The sequence below is a fragment of the Cantharellus anzutake genome, assembly GCF_015039405.1.
Source record: "Cantharellus anzutake strain C23 chromosome Unknown EI90scaffold_83, whole genome shotgun sequence".
NCBI lineage: Eukaryota > Fungi > Basidiomycota > Agaricomycetes > Cantharellales > Hydnaceae > Cantharellus > Cantharellus anzutake.
In genome coordinates this window covers 306516-311972 of record NW_024067033.1, presented here as the reverse complement: position 1 = coordinate 311972, position 5457 = coordinate 306516, and positions in this window count along the sequence as shown.

Sequence of the window (5457 nt, the reverse complement as noted above, 5' to 3'; positions counted from 1 at the left end):
AAGTGACATGCATGATGAGAAATCGATGCGGCACCCCTTGAAGATCCCCATATTGTTGAACAGACACGATCCTGGCATTTGCGGCATGAATAAGCTTTCGCAGAACGTTCGGACAGAAAAGATTTGATAAGGCTTCGAGTCCAAGCATTCGGCAAAGAAAGTGCCTGCTGACACAATGCTTGTGTAAGCGTTGTTTAGGTTGAGTTCGTGAGTGATCTTGCGATAGTCAGGTTTTGCCTTACACTCCCAGTCCGCTGAAGTATGCTGTATGAAGCTGTATTTATCAATGGGGGGGTAAAAGGGTGGGAAAGCCTTTACCCCCCTTGCATGTAGGTTAAATACAATATTGTATATACATGTGATAGTTGCGGCTTGGGACCGCATGGTAGAAATGAAGGGTTCAGGAATAGAAGTGTTGTGTCAGGTACAAACCCGACACAATAAATAAAGAATGAAGAATGAATAAGGTAGGCCGCATGTCAGGGCAATAGCCCTGAACCCCGAGCCACATGTAATTAGATACATATAGTCACGTGGGTAAGCGGGAACCTCCGGGTAACTGCTTACACACTACCGTAAAATACACACCTTTGTATCACTTACGGCTCTGTGTGCTGAGCTACCCCAGAGACCTCACACTTTTTTAAGTGTATGAGGTGTGTTTTACAACACAACCCACAACAACTATCAAATCTTAACATCTGACTCGGTAGCGCCTATGGTGCCTAAACATGCCCACAAGGGCAAAGTTGCATCTGCAGCGATGCTAAAAAGAAACGAGCAGTTTATTAAGAAACCGCAATCTCCCATCATGGGAGATTCAAACCAAAAGCCATCATCAGACAACGATGAGGATCAACACGATCCGACATTAGCAACCACCTCAGGGCTGGCCCCTGAAGGTTTTAGAAACTTACGTGGAGTAAGTGTGGGGCCAAACACCCCTAGAACTCCACAACATACCGATCTAACCCAAGCTGGGGAAGATCCCTCACCTCCTCACGAGGTGATTGACTTGCACGATAAACGCATAAGCGCCGAACGATCAGCCCAAAAAGCTGATCGGATAGAGTCGCAGGAAACTCCAGGGCCCAACTATCCCCTGGAGTCCCCCCTTATGTCCCCAAGTCAAGCCCCAAAGGCAGACAAAGGGAAACAAAGGGAAGAGCCCCCGCGTCGGCTATCCAAAAAACTACTGGACTTGTTCCAGGTTCTGTCTGAATGGAGGACGGAAAGCGAAGACCAACTTCTTCTCAGGCTGAAAGCACAAAGATATGCCCTGAGAGCAGGATCTCCCAGAGCGCGGAAGCTCCAAAAGAACTTCCACTGTTTACACTCCCACATGCCATGCCAGACAAGGCAAGGTCACCAACCTTGGAGGAGGTCTCCAAGATAATGAAGAGGAGGTGAACTGAAATGAGGGAGTTTGCTGAGGAAGCCTTACGGAAAAGTAAGGAAAAACCAGCGAACAGACCCCTCTATGAAAGGGAAGCACCCTCCGCAACAGCCTCACCTAAACAAAGCAAGTGTGGAGTGTTCACTCCAAGAACCCCTTCTGGAACCCCCAGAAGCGGTAATGTCAACTGGGGAGAGTCTCTGCTCGCCCAACCAAACTTCCTCCTGGAAAACCAGGAATCATGCATAATAAACGTGATAAACTCGATCCAAAAAAAGATCAAGGAAACGAACCACAATAGTGCGGCTCATCTAGAGATAACTCTAGAAAGAATGGCCAACACAATTGATGTGTTGACTGAAAAAATCAGTGAACAGACAGACTTGCTGAAGGAAATAAACTTCTCACAAAAAAGTGAGGAAACAAATAAACACCCCTGGACCATGGTCCAGGACATAAATAGAACTCGTGAAAAATTCACGAAAAGAACCACCAGTGAAAGCACACTGGAATATCATCAGCAACTTGACAGAGATGCTAAGGAGATTCTTCTCCCAAGGATAGGAGAAGCCGATGCCGAAAGAAGGCATTGTTCAGAGATTAGGAGGAGAATTGGCACGTACCAAAGGTTCGGCCAAACGTCCACTTATGACGGACCTCTCGAACAGAGAGGTAACTCAAACACACACTCTCAAAACAATGGAGAATCCAAATACAACTTCAGGCAAATTCACCTGAAACCAAAGAAACGCTGCGAGGAAGATTTCCCCCAGCGAAAACCCCCCAAAGGAGAGATCTCCATTGGATAGCGACCCCGTGAAGGCAGGGGAGCAAGAGGAGTACCTGGAGAAATGGTACGAAAAGGCCATAAGAATGGCCGAAGTGAGAATACTCACTCCCGAAGCCTGAGGCCCTAAAAAATGCGCTGGCATTCCCTGACAAGAAATGGTCAGGGGAGAACGACATGGAATCGTTCTGGCAGTGGTTCACAGAACTACTGGGATTCCTCGCTTCGCAAGGATGCAAAGGTCCCCAATTTGACGAAGTCCATCTGGACTGCTTGATTCATGGATTAGGGGGGCCCGCATTCGACCTCAGAATAAGACTCCGAGACGAAACCCTCCTCAGAGGAGACAAGGGCATGTTCCTTGAAGTTCTCAACATATTGATGAGAACTTTCATTAAAGCCTCTGCCATGTTGAACGTGACAAAGAAGTACCGCAATGTCAAATACGAAGCGGAAAAAGGCCTAAAACAGTTCTACTTAGAACTGTCCAAAGCAGCATCCCAGATGGTGACGCTGCCAGACCAGGCGTCCTTCAACGCCAGGTTCCTAAACTACATTCCCCTCAAATGGAAGAGGGAAATGATTGCTCATGATAGAATCAGAGCAGACTTCTCCTCAAATGAGGAGATGTTAAAAGCAATATCTTGGGTAGACGAGATAATCGACGGGCTGAAGATGTCTTCAGCCTACAAATCAGGTTACTATACCTGAACAACTACCATGGCAACCACGAGCCGCGGTAGAGCCCTCCCATCAGGAAAGAAGGCTGAAGAGCTGAAACCCAGATGGAAAGAGGATACATCCTCGAAAAACTCGAGGAAAACTGACCAAAAGTCAGTTCCAATTTGCGGCAAATGCGGCAAAATAGGGCAAACGAAAGATTGCCCAAGACACAATGTAACAAGTGATGAAAAACCAAGGTGCATAGCTGCCATGGAGATCGCAATCACAACAGAAGAAGAGTCGAAATACTCATCAGATGAGAAACCAGAGAACAACTCTGGTAACTCCGAAGCATCAAGCTTCGAAGTAGAGGACCCATATGAAGGACCTCAATACTCACCCAACTCAGAGGGTGAGGAAGTCAACGTTGGGACCATAAGGATGGGCCCAATGTCGGTCATTGATCACGACGACATAAATTACAAAATCAAACTGGCTGTAGCACGCCAGTTAGAAAACATGGCAGATGAAAAAGTCACCGAAGCCTTGGTGGAAGCACCAAGAAAAGACGCCTTGGGGAAATACACCAAAGTACCCAAGGAAAACAAGGACAAAGGGAAGAAGGACCAAAAGTCCATCGAAACCCAGTCCCCCTTGTTTGATGCGAAATTCCGCATCTCAAAAGACGCAGGAAAATACCCCACAAACAGACCGCTCTCAACAAAGAGAACACTGATGGCTCACATAAAAATGGCAGGCATAAAAGCCTATGCGCTATTCGATAGTGGAGCCGAAACAGACGCTTTATTGCCGGACTTTGTCCGCGCGGTCCACATCCCAATTCTCCAATTGGAGAACCCAGTCATCCTTCAAATGGGGATGAAAGGAACAAGATCACAGATCCTGTTCGGAACAAACATGGACATTGAGATTAACGGCCATGTAGAAAAACACTGTAATTAACATTGATAGATATGACGCCATATTCGGCGCCCCCTGGTTAAACAAAAACCAGGTAAGCTTAGACTTCTGGTCCCACAAAGTGAGAACGGTGAACAAGGGTAACATAGACACCCTTGGAATAAGCGAAGACCGTGTGACAAGATCACATGGATGGAAAACTTGAGCAAGAGCTTGAGAACAACCAAAAAAGAAGCCCCCCTGACAGGGAGGCAGGATTGAAACACACCTCAGGGTAATCAAAAGAAAGTACCCTGAAGGTTGGCCCAATCCTAGTCCGGAAGGACTAGAACTTCCAGATGTACCACATCTGGAAGGTCTCTCCATGAACAACCCCGAGTTCAAAATACTCAGGGAGTGGTGGAGAGAGAAATTCGAAACCATAATGGCACCAGTGCCATTAGAAATGCCTCCCTTGAGGGAGGTGAACCATCAAATCCCATTGAAGGATCCGAACAAGAAATTTCAGGAAAACACCCCGAGATGTCCTGCAGCACTGCAGGAAGCACTGGTGACCAAAATAGATCGCTATGTAAAAGCAGGATGGTGGTATCCCGCGAACAGCGAGCAAGCATGCCTGCTACTGTGTATCCACAAAGCAGATGGATCTTTGTGCATGGTAATAGACACGAGGAATTGTAACTCAAACACGATCCTCGACGTCACACCAATGCCAGACATGCGACTGATCCAAGAATCAGTCGCCAGAGCAAGATACTGATCCAAGATCGATATGTCGGACATGTACGAACAAATACGCGTGGATCCAGACGACGTCCATAGGACGACATTCTCTACACCCCATGGGATGTACAACTCAAACATGATGCAGCAAGGAGACTGCAATGCTCCCTGCACTTTCCAGCATGCACTGACCTGGGAACTACAAGGAGAAGTAGGCAGACGCCTACATGTCTGGTTCGACAATATATTCACCAGCACAAGCTCGGTGGAGAACCACAATAAATTATTGTGGTTGTTCACTCGCCTCAAGGGGGCGAAATTCTACATAAGCTGGAAAAAATTCCAGCCATTTGCCCCAATCCTAGACGTTCTAGGAAGCCATGTGGACGAACAGGGCATCCACGCTCAAGTGGATAAAATGGAAAAAATCCGCAACTGGCGAGAGCCAGTAGACCACACAGGAGTCCTAAGATTCCTGGGAATGGTAGAATATCTATCGATATTCATGCCAAACATCAGTGGCTACACAGGACCACTGCAAACAATCTGCTCAAACAAGCAGACATTCAGGTGGACACCACTCCACCAGAAATGCTTCGACGAGATTAAACGTCTAGCATGCAGGGCTCTGATCCTGAAGCCCGTCCAGTGAAATCCACCGGAAAGCCTCTCAGAAGAAGAGAGGACCAAACTCCACATCTGGGTCATAACAGACACATGCCCAGTGGGCATGGGCGCAATAATTGGACAAGGCGAAAAGTGGCGGGCTTGCTGCCTGGCCGCATTCATGTCCAAAAAGTTCACCAACACACAATGTAGGTACTTTGCCTATGAGCTCGAGGCACTGGGTGTCCTCAAAGCACTCATGAGATGGCAAGACGATCTCATGGGAGGCTGTGAATTCACAGTAATCACGGACCACAAAGCTTTGGAATATTTCAAAGCGAAAAACCACAACTCAGGTAGA